Source organism: Leucopleurus acutus, assembly GCF_964270905.1.
Source record: "Leucopleurus acutus genome assembly, chromosome: 10".
Classification (NCBI taxonomy): domain Eukaryota; kingdom Metazoa; phylum Chordata; class Mammalia; order Artiodactyla; family Delphinidae; genus Leucopleurus; species Leucopleurus acutus.
Window position 1 is genome coordinate 39,271,491 of NC_139153.1, and position 18,661 is coordinate 39,290,151.

Below are 18,661 nucleotides of genomic sequence, written 5' to 3' on the forward strand. Positions count from 1 at the left end.
TTTGCAATTCCATTATTAACTTTATCATTTTTCTTGGCAAAAACTGGTTAGAGAATCAACCCAGCCCTGGAGAACAACTAAGCTAATTAAAAGAGGCATTTATGAAAACCAAGGCAGAGCTGGTTCACTTCTGTCATAGACAGCCTTGGGAATCTTCTTAAGTAATCCCGTATCAACCCCTGGAATTCCTAGAGTAAATGTTCCCAGTACAGTGAGAGATAAAACAGAGACAACCATAACATTTGCCAAAACAAGCATCTACCAATTCCACGAATCTGTTTCAATACATATTAGAAAGAACTTTGTAAGCAGTGCTTCTTGTTTGTCGATTCCCATACTGCATACATAAAAACTTAACATTCATAGAAATGAAGAGCAAATGCCAAAACAGACCAAGCTGGGCACCGGCCTCTCTTTCCCTGAGTATGACACATCCTTCCACATGTTTCACTCATCCTTAAGCGCCCCTCAACTGGCACACTCCCCTATACTTAGGGTGTCCAAGGGCTGTGACTGCCTCAGGAAGAATGAATCTGTGGCTACACATACCCCCAATGGCAGAGAATATCGAGTCTAGGCCTCTACGTGACTATAAAAATTGCATACCCATGCAAGTCATAGAAAAGGAACTGGGGAAAATGTACACAGTGCTTAAAAATGAAAATCAATAAAAACCTGCCTTACTTGATGTTATAGATGTGCTCCTCCAAAACTGTAAGTCACACTGCACTTTTTTCAAAAGTTTTATATTTAATATTGCAGTAATAAAAAGATTCTAGAAGAACTTTACGCACAAAGATGGTTAACTGCAACATTATCTATTATAACCAAAGTAAGATTAACAACCATGTAAGAACTGGGGACAGGTTAACCATCAAAAATGTTATATCGGGCTTCCCTTGTGGCACAGTGGTTGAGAGTCTGCCTGCCGATGCAGGCGACAAGGGTTCGTGCCCCGGTCCGGGAAGATCCCACGTGCCGTGGAGCGGCTAGGCCTGTGAGCCATGGCCGCTGAGCCTGCGCATCCGGAGCCTGTGCTCCGCAACGGGAGAGGCCAAAGCAGTGAGAGGCCCGCGTACCACCAAAAAAAAAAAAAAAAAAGTTATATTTATAGAACAATGATCATGCTATAATGCTGGGAGGGCAAAAACAAGATTAAAAATTAAATTTATACTCTAACCTAAACTCAGTAAAAGCGTTGCCCAAGGGCCATCTCTGGAGGACACCCAGGAATCAGGGGATATCGGCTGCTCCTAGGGAGGGGAAGCAGGGACTTAGGGGGTGGGTGGAAGAAAGATTTCTTTCCCCTGTCCAATCCTTTTGAACTTTTTGAGTTTGAACCATGTGTTAGCATTTCCTATTTAAAGAAAGAATACAGTTGGGGGACAAGGGATTTTTCCCTTCCTTTCTACTTTTTTCTTCCACATTTCTTATTTTAAATATATGTATTATTTAATACAGCTTTTCCCCCACTATAGTGTCTTAAAATTCCGTGATCATTTTGCCAAGTATGTGATTATCCACCATCTTTCTTTCACAGAAATCTCCCTTTTCGAGTACCTTACCTCACCTTCTAGTGCTATAAAAGCCTTATCTTGGGGGGACTTCCCTGGCGGTCCAGTGGTTTAGACTCTGTGCTTCCACTGCAGGGGACACAGGTTTGATCCCTGGTTGGGGAACCTAAGATCCTGCATGCTGTGCAGCACAGACAAAAAAAAAAAAAAAAAGCCTTATCTTCCTGGAGAACAGAGGCCCTACAGGAAAAGAAGGAACCAATATTAGTGAAAGCCCACAACCAAAATAGAATTACATACACCACAATGACCACCTCCAAAGGAAGTGGGGAATGCCACTCAGTCTCCCGCCCACACCACCAATCAGTCACCCTTTATTGTCAAAGGGTAATAATGAAAATGAAATGTATTCTGTAGAGTCAATTCAGGACCAAAAATTATAAACAGCTTCAAAAATATAAAATTAATTCCAATGTCTAAAATTTAGACAGTGGTATTTTCAAAATCAATTAGCTCAAGAAGGTATAACTGAGAAGCAAAACCTCAACACTAGTAAATGCACCCCATGATGTATAGGATAAAGGCATTGTCATAAAAGTGATTTTTTTAGGGACTTCTCTGGTGGTCCAGTGGGTAAGACTCTGTGCTCCCAATGCAGGGGGCCCGGGTGCAATCCCTGGTCAGGGAACTAGATCCCGCATGCGTGCCGCAACCAAGAGTCCACATTCCGCAACTAGGAAGCCCGCATGCCGCAAGTAAGAAGTCCGCATGCTGCAACTAAGACCTGGCACCGCCAAAATTTCTTTTTTTTTTTTTTTTGCGGTACGCGGGCCTCTCACTGTTGTGGCCTCTCCCGTTGTGGAGCACAGGCTACGGATGCGCAGGCTCAGCAGCCATGGCTCACGGGCCCAGCCCCTCCGTGGCATGTGGGATCTTCCCGGACTGCGGCACGAACCCGTGTCCCCTCCATCGGCAGGAAGACTCTCAACCACTGCACCACCAGGGAAGCCCCAAAATTTTTTTTAAAAACTGATTTTTTATATTCAGTTGATTATTCCCACTAGAATCCTATTTTTAAAATATAAATTAAGTCAACATACTGCAAAAGTTTCATTCAGATTTACTTCACTCCAACAGAGAACACACAACAGTTTCACCAATTTAGACACGCTCTGTTCATGATATTGTACCACAGCATCCCATCCATCCTTCCACCCTGGACCCAGAGCAAGGCTAAGAAAATGCTTAGCTATCAAACCTAAGAAACAGGAAAATAGGAAATCCTATTCATTAAGGCTAAATTAAGCACTCTAGCTGGTGTAATTTTGTAAACTACTCTAAAATCCTATTTATAGAAATTGCTATCTGAGCAGTATTACTGACTAATGATCAGAGTGAAGAGGGACTGTCAAAAGGCAAAGCAGGTTATGCAACTCACAGGAAGACTGCTTTAAATCAATACCCAGAGGCATGCGCACACAAAGACCTACTGGGAAATGACCAGATCAATCAGTTGTATATTCAAAACCACCATCACCTTACTGCAGAACTGAAGTGTCAACACAGGAAAAGCAGAGAAAGATGGGGGCTTAAGAAGCAACAGCACAGGGGCTTCCCTGGTGGCACAGTGGTTAAGAATCCGCCCGCCAATGCAGGGGACACGGGTTCAAGCCCTCATTCAGGAAGATTCCCACAGGCCACGGAGCAACTAAGCCCGTGTGCCACAACTACTGAGCCTATGCTCTACAGCCAATGAGCCACAACTACTGAGCCCGCAAGCCACAACTACTGAGTCCACGTGCTACAACTACTGAAGCCTTTAGGTCTAGTCCGCAACAAGAGAAGCCACCGCAACGAGAAGCGTGCGCACCGCAATGAAGAGTAGCCCCTGCTCGCCACAACTAGAGAAAGCCCATGTGCAGCAACGAAGACCCAACGCAGCCAAAAATAAAATAAATTTATCAAAAAAAAAAAAAACTTAAAAAAAAAAAAAGAAGCAACAGCGCAATAATACTGGCAAAGGCACAGAAACACTCTAACATGGAGGAGGGAGAACACTTATTCCAGAAAAGGAGGAAGAAATCCTTGACCAATATACAGGACACACTGAAGACCATACTACCTGTATTCTCATTTTGAGTTCCCTTAAGGTTCAATACTCTACACCCCATCTGAGTCCCCTTCGACGTTCACACCACCATTTCTTTCTCCTTTGATACTCTGGAAGACTCCAGCCTCCAAGCAGTCATACTCTGTAGTGGCTCAAATCTAAACAATGTACCCCAGAACCTGGAATATTGAATCAAACTTCTCATTGCTGACTTCCTATACTGGCTAGGAAAAAAACTCATGAGACTTCACTCTTATTCTTGCCCATCCACAAAATGTATCTGTCAACACTTGCAATTCCACTAGGCTAGTTATGTGCCTCTTATCAAGAAGGCTATGACCAAAAAATCCCCCAAAAAACCCAACTTAAAAAAGCAAGCACAGGTATAGGGGCTCTAACTTCACACCATCACGGGCCACCTTCAGTTTGCCTTGCACAGGTCAAATCTGTGAGCCAGTGGCCATTCTTTAACTGAATCCAGTCTAAAGCTACATTACGGGGGACTTCCCTGGTGGCCCAGTGGTTAAGAATCCGCCTACCAATGCAAGGGATGCAGGTTCGATTCCAGGGCGGACAACTAAGCCCACGCTCTAGAGCCCATGTGCCACAACTAGAGAGAAGCCCAAGCACTGCAATGAAGAGCCCGTGCACCGCAACGAAAAGATCCCACATGCCGCAACAAAGATCCCCCATGCCGCAACTAAGACTCAACGCAGCCAAATAAATAAATAAATATTAAAAAATAAAGCTACATTACACCCACCATGATTCTGAGTATCCAAAACTATAGACACTTTAAGTCAAACTATTCCTCTACCTACCAAGTGGGTCAACAAATCATGCTTTCTCTTTCATAAGTTCACTTCTTCCTTGCCATCTTACCTGCCTGCCACAAAGACTCAAGCCTTCCTCCATTCCCATTCCTGCAGTCTAGGGGGCCCCTCTTTTTTTTTTTTTTTGGCCACACCACTCAACTTGTGGGATCTTAGTTCCCCGACCAGGGATTAAACCCAGCCCTCCACAATGAAAGTGCAGTCTTAACCACTGGACCACTGGGGAATTCTCTAGGGGCCCCTCTTTATTTGGAGTTTCTCAAGACCTCACCAGTGCTTGGCTGATGCAGCCTTACATCCTCATCTTTTCACTGTCAACCTCCTGCCTCTTCCACTCAGTGGTAGACCCCTGCTGGTACCAGAACCATTCAGGTCCCTAACATCTGCTGAACTGGCTCATCTTGAACCTTCTTTATCTCTCTCCACTCCTCTGCTGACCACTGTTCTTGTTTAGATCCAGTGTCTCCCCCACTGGACCACAGCAGTAACCAACCTGCCTCTGGTCCAGCCCAGCCTCAACATTCACAGTGAGGGCTCACTTCTTAAAACACAGAGCTGATCCCATCACAGCTGTGCTCCGAGATCTTCAAGGTTTCCTATTCTTACATAACACCAAACTCCTCCACGTGGCATTCTGACTGCAACCCAACCTTCCAGAACATACAAAAAAAAAAGTGCCCAGTCTTCTCCCTCCCACCCCTTTCCTCTGCTCATTTCTTCTTCCACAAAATTGTGACCTTGTTGCCACCACTCCTTCACCAATCAAACCACTAACCGTTTTTGAAGGTCTAGCCCAATGCAGTTCTTCCCTAAAGTCTGCCCTCTCCAGCCTAGGACCCAAGTTCCTTGGCTTACTTCAGCATGGTACCCAGAGCAACCAGCACAGGCCTCAAGAAAGCTCTGATAAACCCTAGGTTTCTGAAAAATGGTCCCTCACAACATGTTCCTGGAGTTCCACATGGGATCACTGATCACCTTCCCATATCATCCTGGCATTCTGCCCACCACCAGACACCTGGGCTTGGTCTTTGCCAGAGAAGGACCCAACTGAGGCCACCATTATTAGTCTGATATAACAGAAACACAGATGGGTACAGCCAAATGTTCAGCCTGGGTTCAAATCCTAATTCTGCCATATGACAGTTGTGTGACCTTGGGAACATTCCTTCATCTATGACTCAGTTTGCTAAGCCACTATAAAGGATTCTCATAAGCATTAGCAATGGTGCATGTAGAGCAGAAACACAGAAGGCCCTCGACTGTGGCTGATGTAGATCCATCGTGTCACTGGCCCAGAGCACAGGGAAGGGTGGAACAACTGTGAGGTAAAGGACTGAACATGCTCCCATCTGCCTCAACAAGGATGAACACATATCTACTCTCAGGGGTTAATATACCAGCCCTGCCCAAGAGGAAATGCAATGCCCCCAGTTCAAGTGAGAAATAAGGTTGTTAAAGGTTTTTAACAAACAAATGCCATGCTTCTCCTTTTCTAAATAATCCCAGTTTAAGTGGCCCCAGGGTCCCTCCAAATCCCACCATATTCAATGTTTAAGAGGCACTAGCAAACCTGCAGAAGACGTGGTTTAAAGCTTTGGTCATGCTAAATATTCTGGCCCACACATTCCTGAATGCAGTCTCCTCCCCCATCACAGCCTGGTATTCCCTTTGCTCAAACTTTTCAGCCAGTCTTTTGAGCTGGCTCCTTCTCCCTCCTCTCTCCTCTAAGGGCCAACCTCAGAGCCAGAGGTCCTTTTCCCATCCCCTCCCTGCCACGACCTATGTGGCCACCAACAAGATCTTTCTAAACATGGGTCTGGACTATACCACTCAACTGAGGAAAAGCATTCCCAGACTCCTGCACCTTGAGTATGAAGTCTGAACTACTAAGCACAACAAGAAAGACCTGGAGCTCCCACCTGTCATGCTGGAGGACTTACACGTGCTACTTTAGGCACTCATATACATGTGGTTCCCTGTGTCCAGAACTTGCTGTCCCCCAGCTAATTTCTGCTGGCCCTGCAAGCCTCAGCTCAGGAATTCCCTTTCTCCTCAGGCTCCCAAGCACCATCTGAGCACACTTAGTGGGCAGACACTATCAATCATAGGTTCCCCATCCCCCACTGTCCACGAACCTGAGTTCCTTAAGGGCAGAACCAGTCTCTTGGGTCCCCTGGACCTACCACAGAATTTGGTAAGCAGTGAAGCCAAATATTTGTTAAATAAATGAAATGTATTTTGCTAAATCAATTTTTCAGAGCAGTAAAGACTGGCTCTCTGCCTCTTTCAACAGAGGCACGTAACAACACAAGCCTTCATGTTCCAACCAGATGTTTGTTGCCTATATAGTAATGCTTACTCCTTTCTTACAGTAACCCACAGGCCTTAAACAGGCTCATACCATGCATCCAACTCCCTCCTCAAATCTCACTCCTCCAAGAAATGCCTCCTCAGCCTCCTTTAAGCATGTAGGCCAGGAGCTCTTATTACTTGGCTCCAAGGCAAACAAAGTTCAATTCAACTTCTCCATATTCAAACTATGCCTCCAATGTTCAATTCTTTTTCTAAAAAAGGACATCCCAAAATTATGTCTCTGAACGCTGAGCATAGAACCACCTGATAAAGTTACAACATCCGATCTACACCAAACTCCAAAACACCTGGTAGCACATCCAACTCTTTATCTGGACTTAGGTCCTATAAACACCACCCTCCCTGCAGAGTTTAGCTTCCATGCCAGGAATCACGTCTACTCGCTTATTTAGGGAAACAGCAGGCCGGACTCTTAAGTTAGAACTCTAGGCTATAACCGTGCTGTCCCAGGCTGTAGCTCTCACCAAGGCAAAACTTCATGATCACCATTAAAACTAATTCTGAAGTAACTTTACAAATCTAAGAGCTTCTCAAGTCACAGAATTAAAATATGCATTTTAAATTAGTAGTTGACTTCGTATGAAATTAACTCGGAATTTACGGCAGAAGGATTCTAAACCGAAAGAGCATTTTCTCTGGAGACATTTTCCAGATATACCCGCGGGTGAATATGGTTTTCCAAACACCAAAGAAGCCCAAGTGTGTATGTGTGTGAAGGGGTGACCCCAAGGCTCTGAGCGGCTCAGGATATAGCGGCTGCGGCGCCTCCTGAGGGGCTCAATGCCCCATCCTCGAGCTCTGGCCAAACTGGGCCGCGCGACCCTCTGAGGAAGCCCGGGAGACAGTCCGCAGGCCGCACACGCCCGCGACCGCCGCGCGTTCCCTGGAGCGCGGCCCGGGCTGAGGCCTGGCCCACCGCCGCGACGCGCAGCCCGGGGCCGGACGCCCCCAGCCTTCGCCCGAGGAGCCGAGAGCAAGGGGCCGTTCTACCCGGGCCGCGTCGCCCCCTCACCCGCAAGGACGTCCGCGACCGTGTCCCCGCCCCGGGCCAAAGAGCGAGAGCAGCAGCAGGTGTTCCTCGGAAGGCTGGGCCAGCGACGGAAATGGGGGCCTGGGCTGCCAGGCTCGGCGGCAGTGGACGCGCGGCGCACTCACCGAGCGCCGACGGGCGGGCCGCGGCAGGTGCTACCTCTTCCCGCCCGCGAGACGCCGCCCCGCTCCCCGGGGACTCGGCGCGAAGCTCCTGCCGCCACCGTCGCCGCCGAGCCCGAGGACCTCTAGCGCCGCACCGCAACCTCGGCGCGAGCACGTACCGGGCGGTGAGGGAGCGCGAGGGCGGGGCGCGCGACCGAAGCCTAGCAACCCCCTGACACGCGAGTGCCGCAGCCAATCCCGCTGCCAGCTCCGCGCGGCGCCGACCGGCAGTCCCCGCGACGCCCGCTTCTGCCTGCGTCGGCCGCCCCGCAGCGCGCCGCACCCGCGCACAGGCCCCGCCCCCCGCGCCCCTCTGCTTATTGGCCCGCCGCGCCCCCGTCTGAAAAGACACGCCCCATCCTGGAAATCCCGCCCGCGGCGGGCCAGGTCCGTACCCGCGACACGCCCCGGCCCGTCCGGGTTACCCGGAGAGCTCAGGACGCGGAGTGGGGGAGGGGCGCCCCGCCCAACCTCAGGCATGTGGGCCCCTGAGAGGCATCTAATCTACCCGGGTGGTCAGGCCCGATAACTGGCCCGGCCACAACTGGCCACCCATAGACTGCCTTCCGACCTCCTGATTTCTGTCGAACGCAAATCAGGTAATTTTAAGACAAGAAAACAATCAGGAAGCGTCCTCCAAATTGCGAAGGATCATGGCCCCGTTGCCCGACTCTTATACTGATGAGGAAACTGAGGCGAGGGCCGAGGGCTGGAAGGGCAGGAAGCCTGCCCCTCTCCGGGGGCTTAGCCCCCAGCAGGCGGGGGTGTCCGGGAAGCGCCTCAGGCCTGACCCTCGTCCCCTCCTCCTGCCCTGAACACCCGGAATCCGGTGCCTCCTCAGCCGCCAGAAATAGCTCTGACCTGCTGGCGCTGGTCACTCACTGGAGGCCCGCATTCTTTCAGGGAGTTGGGGGAGTAAAGGGCAGGGAGTTACTGCTGAAGTCTGTCTGCCTACAAGGGGAGGGTCCTAAAAATGCTCTCACTCCCCAGGGCTTACCTACGCCCACTATCTCAAAGACCCCCGACAGTTACTGGACAGGTATGGGCATGGGACTCGTGGTGGGCTCTGTTCCCCAAACCCTATGCAGGATGTGTCCATTCCCTCCTGGGCCTGTGGCCAGGCTGGAATTCCAGGCCCGCACTCTTGTCAACGAGTACATTCTGAACACAGAACGGGCTGCTGCCTGCCAGGGGTTCCTCCTGGAATCTGGACAGCCCTGGGTCTCCCCTGCTTTCTCCCCCTCCTTAGGAAGAACTAGAAGAAGCAAATTTCAAAGAGAGCAAAAAGGAATGCCTCATCTCTCAAACACACATACTTGTTTGTGATGCGTTATACTTAAATGCTTAGGCTCCAAACTTCATTCACACAGACCAGAAAAATAAGTAAAAACCAGGAAAAAAGCCCCAAATTATCCCTTGGATGTTAAAACTAAAAAATTTATGGCCTTTCAAATCCAGTTCTAAAATTCTCCTGCTTCAAATAGGCTAAAAATGCAGCACAGGGAGATCAGCTCGGTGCTTTGTGACCACCTAGAGGGGTGGGATAGGGAGGGTGGGAGGGAGACGCAAGAGGGAGGAGATATGGGGATATATGTATATGTATAGATGATTCACTTTGTTATAAAGCAGAAACTAACACACTATTGTAACGCAATTATACTCCAATAAAGATGTTAAAACAAAAAAAAAGGCTAAAAATGTAGAAAATTATTTGGGTTTCTAAACAAAATACATTCTTTCCATTCACTCCTTCAGCTTGCAGAGTTTCCCTGCCACCACAAACGCACACCAGACACTGCTTTGCAGCCCTAGGTTCTGCTGGGTATTTTAGTGTCTGACTGTATAATTTTATATATATATATATATGTTTTCCCAGAACAAAGACAGCAGTGAGTACAGGCCTCATCCCTCCTACCGTCTACACAGAAACTGCTAGCTGCTCTTTAGTCCTCAGTGACCATCCATGGATACTAGAGTAACTCCCCTTCTTCATTTTTGGCACTTCAGTGAGGCCACTCACTCTGGCCTCCAGGGTCCCATCACCCCATACCCAAGCTCCCCCAGAGCTCTGGCCATGGGAAGGTCTCTACCTCAACCAGCTGGTGCCAAAAGGTGGGATAGGCCCTTCCTAGTCCTAGGAGGAGGGGAGCAACAACCAGAGTTTGCCTGAAGCCCTTACAGCCAAATCCTTCCAGTCCCTGCCTCTCCAGGTTTGGAACTCACTTGGAGATGCTCTGGTCCCAGGCTGGCCCCAATGTTCTCCCCCTTCCCCAGCCCTCCAGCCTTGGCAGCTCTCCCCACAAGGCCAGAACAGATGTGAGCTCTGGCTCTCATTGCTAGCTGCTTCTTTTTTGTCTGGAGTTGGGGTTCCCCCAACCCCCTGTTCCTTCAGGCCCTAGAAGGCAAGAGGCCTGGATGGCCAGCCTCTTGGGGCCTAACCAGCCGCCATGGAGCCCATAGAGAGAGGTGGACAGTCTTCATGGGCCCCTAGGTTGGGTGGGAGCTGTAAAGTCAAGGCCATTACTCCCTATAGTCTTGAGAATTGAAACCTTTCCTCTCCCGGGGCTCCCACATTTCACCCTAGGGCTCAGCACAAGGTCCTCAGTGACTCACCCTTGGGAGCTATTCTGGAACCCCAGCAGTGCCTAGTCCATTCTAGATCAGGCTTGGTGTTCACTGCCAGTTGGAGAGCACAGCCAAGAGTGAGGCCCAGGGCACACCCAAGAACAGCTGCCCAAAGGGCCCATGTGGTATGGGCTCAGGGAAAACTGATCAAGAGGCCAAGAATGAGGCTATTTAGGCATGAAAGTCAACCCTCAATTCTCCTGGCCATATAGCCTCCAGTGCTTCCTCCACCCTCCAATTAGACCCCCAGCCAGAGGCTTCAGGAAGATTATCAGATTGCGGTTTGTCTTCCCCACTAGAGTATGAGCCCTTGAGGCCAGATATGTGCACCTGCTTGATCCCACATTGCAACGATCACCTAACAGCATGCACATAATAGAGGCTCAATTTCTGTTTGGAAAAGAAGGAATCAGGGGATGCAGCCTGCCTCCCTTCTTGGTTGGCAGTTATCCCCAAGGGTCTAAGCCTTGTACAAGGCCCAAAGCAAATGTCCCAGTGCTTACTTGGCGCTGATGTGGTTTAAGGTAGGGCCTTGGTTCTAGCTCAGGTGAAATCCAGCAGACACCTACATGGACCAAACTTTCTTCTGGTCCTAGGCTTCCAGGCCTTTTTCATTCTGGCATATTCCCAAGGAACCAAGGGCCAAGCCTCAGACTTCAAGGGGGAGGGAGGATCCTGCTACTGATCCTCCCCAGGGCCCAGTGGAGAGGGGCAGGGGTCAGTGCTGGCTGAGGGTGGAGGCTCCTGGTCCAAATGCTAGGCCTGCAGGTCTGCCTGAGGCAGTGGGCTGGCCTTGATTGAGGGGTCCCTTTTGTCTGGATTTAACAGAAGGCAGATTGTCCAGCAGCTCTGGCAGAAAGAAAGGGCTGATATGTTCATCCGGGAGAAACTGCTAGTAGGCATGTTTGCGGGTCAACACCAGTCTTCCCAGAAATCAGCTCCTTCCCTTGCAGGGACCTCAACTGCAGCACTTCCACCAGACCCCTTCATACATGTCTAGCATAGGGCCTTCCTTTCTAGTCAGCCAGGCAGCTGCTTCTGCACCTGGACCTCCAGGAACATACAGTCCTGTGGGGACAGGAACTCCACAGCAAGGGTGAGGGTTGGTCGAATGAATAAAAGTCGCCTCTCCCCTTGGTGGATACATGTCCACTGCCCTCTCCCTCAGTCACATTCCACTCCCTTTTGGCTCTGGGATAAGACAGTCCCCCAAGGCCAACTTTGGGTGATTATACTCAAATCACTGGGCCTGTGGCCTTGAGCACTGGACTAAACACCAGATTAGGTCTGGTCTGGCCGAGGAGCCAGTGGAGGCAAGCAAAGCTGAGGGGCCTCTTTGTTAACTTTTTTAGTCACTGACCAGCTAGTCCCTAAACGCAGAGTCTTGGCAGAAGCCACCCACAGTCTTTTTTTTTTAGTTTAGTTTAGTTTATTTATTTTTTGGCCGCGCCACGCAGCTTATGGGATTTTTAGCTCCCTGACCAGGATTGAACCCAGGCCCTCAGACCGACACTCTTCTTGTTCAGCCAGATTAAGGGTCCCTTCTCTGCGCTCAGTCATATGTCCATGTCTGGCCCAGAGCTTGGCCAGGGCTCCTCCATGGCAGAAAGACCTCTTCCTCTCAGAGCTGGCCTGAGATCTGGGAGTGTGCATCTCATCAGCCTCGGCTCCTCTCAGCGGCCCCTTAGTCAAGAGACATTAACAGGTTACCTGACAACCACTGGTTCTGACTCTGCTCTCATGGCTAATGGGTATGCCATCAGAACACTGGAAAGTGTTGAACCTGAGTGGACAGACAGCCTTTGCTCTAGGCTGAGTGCTGACAGATACAGGCAGTGTCCCTAGGAGCCTCACCTGCAGTCTGGGAAATCCCCAGCATTTGGGGGAGGAGTAAGAGGCATCCATCCAGGCATCTTGAGGGGAGCTAACAAAGGATAAAGAGCGAATGTTAGCAGATCAGCCAAACCTCCAGGTTTGTCCGTATGAGGAATAAGCCCCTGCTGCGACCCAGAGCTAAGTTCACTGTGTGACCTGAAATAAGCTACTTGCCTTCTCTGAGCCTATGCCTCATCATCAAGTGACGTCATATGTGGGCTTCGGATTTGCCTGCTCACTGAGAGTGACAGAATATCACTTTATATGACTGAATCAGGACCAGTGTGAAACATGTCAGTGTATTATTAATCCAGAGATATTTACTGAGTCTACTGTATGCTGGAAACACAGCAAGGGATAAAAGGAACAAGCTGCTCTTGTGGAGCCCAAATTCTAGTGTAACAAGCTATACAGTAAATAAAAAAGTAAATAAAAATGTAATAATCAGGGGATGAGAGGGCCAGGAGGGGCCAGGATCTGCTGTGTGGTATCAGGGAAGTCCTCTCTTTGAAGGCAGAGCCTGCAGGAGGTAAAGCAGGAAGTCCTGGGGTTTTCTAGGGAACAGACAACAGTGAAGTCAGAGGAGAAAGTGGCCAGACGGGTCTGAGGAAACCGGGAGGTCACCATGGCCTGAGCAGTGAATGGAACACTAAACAAGGGAGAAAGAGTAACTGGTGGGAGGGCAGGCACTGGAGCTGGATTTAATCAGGCTTGGGTCTGCCAGAAGTATAGGATCCCAGAAGCAAGGGGCAGGGAAGCTGAAGGGTGGGAGCGAGGAGGAGGAGGAGGAGGAGGAGGGGGAGGAGGGGGAGGAGGGGGAAGAGGAGGAGTCAGGGAGGAGGAGGAAGGAAGGAGGAGGGGGAGGAGGAGGGGGAGGAGGAGGGGAGTGGGACAGGGCCCTCAGGCCTCCTGGAAGGAATGCAGTGGGGTGAGGAATGAGGGGGCAGCAGCTTGGCCTCAGCCCTGGAGCTCCTCCTTCCCCTTGGAGGCGGGGAAAGGGGTGGGAGAGCAGGCAGGGGAAGGGGCACAGATGGGGATCCCCAGGGGGAGGGACAGCAGGCACCATGGAAGTCAAGTCAGAACAAGCATTTAGAGAGAAAATTTCTCACTTTCCCTGCCTCCATCTTCCACGGAAATACAGAGAGGCCAGAGAGCCAGCACCCCTCCTTTCAGGGCCAGAGGAAGAAGGACCAGGGGGGAGGGAACATGCCTGTGGGGAGAGGAATGGCTTGGACAGCTCCTGATATGCACTGTAGGTAAGGGCTTTAGGACAGACCATGCAGAGCCCAACAGAGAGGGTCTAGCACCAGCCCTCTGAGGAAAGGAAGCACTTGGTCTGGGCCAAGGTGAAGGCAGGGAGAGAGCAGAGGAGTGTGTGTGTTGCGGGGTGGGAATGTCCTGCCCCAAGACAGGCTCTGGGCAATCCCCCCACCCAACTCCCCTGGGGCTGCTGCCAGAAACAGGCTTGCAGGAAGCCTTCAGGACACGCGGGGTGTCACCTGGCAGGCACATGAGGCCTCAGCCAGCTGTCCCATCCATCTCCCTTCTGCTCACCGATCAGGACCGTAACCTTCAAAGCTCCCTCCCTGCAGCTGCCACTTAGCCGAATGGAATGGACTGAGGTCCTGGCAGGAGAGGGTCTATATTCATCAGATGGGTTCAGTCGGCTGAACTTGACAAGGGACCCCAGGGACCAGGAAGGCCTGGAACAGGGGACTTCCCTGGTGGTCCAATGGTTAAGACTGCACTCCCAATGCAGGGGGCCCAGGTTCGGTCCCTGGTCAGGGAACTAGATCCCACATGACGCAACTAAAAAGATCCTGCACACCACAACTAAGACACAGCACACCCAAATAAATAAATATTTGAAAAAGAAGGCCTGGAACAGGACAGACTGGGTACTGGGCTCTTGAGGTAAGAGAGACCCCAACTTGAAGCCAGGGCTCTGGACCTCTGGGTGTGGGCACGACTGGCTACAAGCATGGTCGTGGCTCTTTGCAGAGGCACTAACATGTCCTAAGAGCCATACAAAGACCCATTCATGATCCCTGGAGAATTTTTACAGCAAAGGTAAAAAGAAACATTTCATCTCTTCATTCCCATCCCATCTCTGTGCCCCTAGCGCATGTGGGGATGTGGCAGCTGGAACAATACAAAGGTGGGGACATCAGGGTGGAGGGAAGGCTGCTCCTGAAGGGGATAGTCCGGGCCTCAAAGCAGGGCTGAGCAGCTTCTCGTCTCATGCTGCGGCCCCCAAGAAGGAAGACTGGCCTCAGCTGACCCCATGCCCTCCCTCTGCCTGAAACTTCCTTGTACTCGCCCTGCTGCCTGGGACCCTCAGCATTTGGGTCAATGGTGATGGTGCTGAGGCCCTGGTGTTGAGGTGAACAGAGAAGTGGGAGCCCACAGGCCTCTTTACTGCACCTACAACCACTGGGACTAAGTAAGTCCCATCAATTCCCAGTTCTCAGGAGGCAGTTCCTGGGGGTGAACCAGGCCTAGTTGCTCTTATAGTGGGTACCTAGGGTTGAGGCCCCAAGGGCTAGCTGCACATAGGCAGGGGCCCCTGTGCCTTCCTCTGACTGACTGGGACCTTGGGCAAACCCCTTTCCCTCTATGACCCAATGGGCCAGAGCTTTCCAAAAGACTCCGGGTTGTCTACTTTCCTTCCTAGAAGGGCCAGGACACAGGTGCAGATAAGGAGAGCTGAAGAGTCGGTGAGAGGGAAAAAAAAAACAACTACCCCACTAGGGTGGAGGAGGGCTCTAGAGGGGTCCTGAGGAGGCAGTGCAGCCCAGGAGAATGGTCTTTGGGGGAAACCACTGGAACACAGAGAAAAGTACTTGGCTCCCTCCCTAGTCTCCCCACCCCCATCCTCACCCCAGCCTTTCCTTCCCAGAGGAATTCCAGTTGCCTCTGAAAGCACTGGAGCCTGGGATTTCCCTGGCGGTCCAGTGATTAGGACCCTGTGCTCTCACTGCCGAGGGTGCCAGTTCAATCCCTGGTGGGGGAACTAAGATCCCACAAGCTGCGGGACACAGCCAAAAAAAAAAAAAAAAAAAATACACCGGAGCCAGGCTGGTCCATTGGCAGCAGATCCTGCCTCTCCCCCAATGCCCTCCCACCCCCCACTGGCTCTCAACCTCTGTTCCCACAGCCCAGCAGACAGGGAGCTTCCTCACCTGCTGCTGCCTGGGTTCCCTCTCTCTTCCGGGCCAGCAGCTGTTCCCAGACAGCTGGATCAGAGTAGGACACTGCATCCCACTGAACTGCCACGACTTCCCCTTCCCTGGCCGATGCCCTGCTGGCCCACCACAGCCCTGCCTTTCAAAGGTCTTTGACCTCAAATCCTGGAGACCCACCACAGCTGTGGACTGCCTGAACCCTCATGAGGAGCAACAGCTGCTGCTGCTCCCAGGCTCCTCCAGAGCCAAGGTCCCCTTGCCTCCTCTCAGTCTGAGGGGGAGGTGCAAGCCCCTACCCTGCACATCCCCCTAGTCTTTTGGGGCCTTGTCTTCTGAGAACCTTCTCCCATAACACCACTGTGGCCTGCAGGGAGTGGGGGCCATGGGGCCCTGTCCTCTGCTGACCCAGTCTTTGTGAGGCACCAGCCAAAGTTAACATCCAAACTGAAATCTACCTGTGATCCCGCCCTGCTCAGTGCTCTGCCCACGACTTCCCAGGGCTGCTGGGAGGGGGGCAGGTGTGTGAGGACCTCTCATTCACCCTGACCTGTCCAGCTTGGCCCCCACCCTCCACTTCTCTCAACACCTACCGTCACATCTTTACTCCAGTTTCTCTTTGCACATGACCCCAGCCACAGGGAACCTCTTTAAGTTCCTACAAACATGCCAGGCATCTGCCAGCTCCCCTCAAGCCTTTCAAGCCTTCCCATGTGTGACACTTCTGCTCACAGCATTCTTTGGCCACTTGGCTGACCTCATTCCTGCTCATCCCCTGTCTTAGTTTCTGGCCTGGGCAGGGTGTCTCTGCTGTGGACCCTTGTTTACCCCACCATATTATTATGTCTCACTTAAAGTTTATCCCTAGGACAGACTAGAGGATCTATGTCTGGCTATTTCCTCCATCCTGGGAACCTCTAGCACCTGAGACAGGGCCTGGCACTTAGAAGGTACCCAGTAAAATTGGAATGAGTGAACAAACATTTGATTGAAAATGAGGCCTCTTAGAGCCTTAAGTCTGTGCTGGAGACCTGTAGCCTTCTGGAGAGACTTCCCAGAGAGTCCAATTGGCATTTTGGAGGCCAAACCTTACAAACCAACATATCTTCAGAGACTTCCAGCCTCCTGCAGAATAAATTTGAGCCCCACCCTATAACACCCTGGGCAATAGGGGCCTGCCCCAGACTGGTCAAGACTCACCAGTCTTATCCCCTCCCCCCAACTCCCTGCAGAATGCCACCTGTGGGGGCCCCTCTTCTTCCGCCTACCCAAGTCCCGCCTATTCCACTCAAGAACAACACCCAAAAGCCATATCAGCATCTCAGACTCCCTATTGTTTCTAGAAGACCTCAAGCTCCTGGAGAACAAAGATTTCCCTTGATAATAACAGCTGCCGTCACTGAACTCTGTCCTGCACCCTGGACACACAAAATTTCACTTTGCCTCCCAACAACCCTCTGCAACGGTTGTTATTATTGGCCCCATGTTACAAATGAGGAAACTGAGGCCCAAGGGTAAAGTCACCAGAGGTCACACAGCCAGTAAATAGCCAAGCTGCGAATCTTTATTCATCTTCCTAGCCTTCACTGTCCCTGGCCCAGAGTAAGGAACTCCACTGATGCTTGCTGAGTGAAGGAACAAATGGATACAGCTGCATCAAAACTTCAGCTACCGGGACTTCCCTGGTGGCGCAGTAGTTAAGAATCAGCCTGCCAATGCAGGGGACATGGGTTCGAGCCCTGGTGCAGGAGGATCCCATATGCCGCAGAGCAACTAAGCCTGTGCAACACAACTACTGAGCCTGCGCTCTAGGGCCCATGCGCCACAACTACTGAGCCCATGTGCTGCAACTACTGAAGCCCACGTGCCTAGAGCCTCTGCTCTGCAATAAGAGAAGCCACCGCGATGAGAAACCTGCTCGCAGCAACGAAGACCCAACGCAGCCAGAAAAAAAAAACCCAAAATCTTCAACTACCAGGACCTATCCACCTCTAGAGCCCAGGACACAGAGGCCTTGAATTCATGAGAGGGGCTTCCAGACTTGGGAGAAACAGGGCAGGTCTCTGTCTCCTTCTCCCTTCGTTCACATGGCCTCACCTTGGTGGGGGTCTTGACACTGTTGAGTTGTATGAGTAGTCAGGGACCAGTGAGGGAGAGAAGAAGCTTCAGGGCAACCTCAGTGAGGAAAAGGCAGAGGGCTCCAGGTCAGCCAGCCCCATTCAAAGAGGAAAAAGACCTGGGTTGGGGGGTGGGGAAGGCGGAGGCAGGACGATGGGGGCGGGGGGGGGGGGGCAGTGGTTGAACACAGGTGTTCTCAGGGTAGCCTGATTATAGGGTCTTCTAGAAGTTCTGGCATTTAATCTAAGCCCACTTCAGTCCTTAATTGTAAAAGGGTAAGGAAGTGGGTAGAGGACAGGGAAGTATGCAAATCAAATCGCAAAGCCCTTGGACTTCCCTGGTGGTCCAGTGGTTAAGACTCTGTGCTTCCACTGCAGGGGGAGCAGGTTCCATCCCTGGTTGCGGAACTAAGATCCCACATGCCACGCAGCGTGGCCAAAAAAATAAATAAGTAAAATAAGAAAGCCCTTTACTAGCACCTACTCTGTGCCCAGACATGCAAGAAGGCCAAAGGCAGAGAACTAGAAGTCACGACCAGGACAACAGAGAAGCGCGCGTTCCAGCTCCTCAGGGAAAGCTGCACACAGGAAACAAGGCGGTATATGGAGCAGGGTCAGGCAGCCTGGCCTGGTCTGAGGAAGTATATGGAGTAGGGGTCACCGAAGCTGGGTCTTATGGGAGGGGCTAAGCTTAGTTTCCTGCTGGCTTGGGGAATTCCCAGGAAGGGTTCAGCAGTAGCAGAGCCTGTCCAGGCCTGGACAGATGGACAAGAACAAGGAAGAGGTGACTGCCTGAGCAGGCCCTGACCAGGCATCCTAGACTTTGCTGGAACTTGCC

General features: G+C 51.2%; 1 protein-coding gene across 3 annotated transcripts in view; it reads right to left on the bottom strand.

Moving 5' to 3' along the window:
* The window catches only part of DAG1 (dystroglycan 1), a 64,135-nt gene extending 55,890 nt beyond the window's left edge, over positions 1-8,245 (bottom strand). The window contains exon 1 of one of the 3 annotated variants that reach the window (XM_082848258.1): positions 8,144-8,245. The gene's annotated coding sequence lies outside the window, so the exon portion shown is untranslated. The other 2 variants (XM_082848256.1, XM_082848257.1) reach the window with 2 other exon arrangements.
* Positions 8,246-18,661: the final 10,416 nt, after the last annotated feature.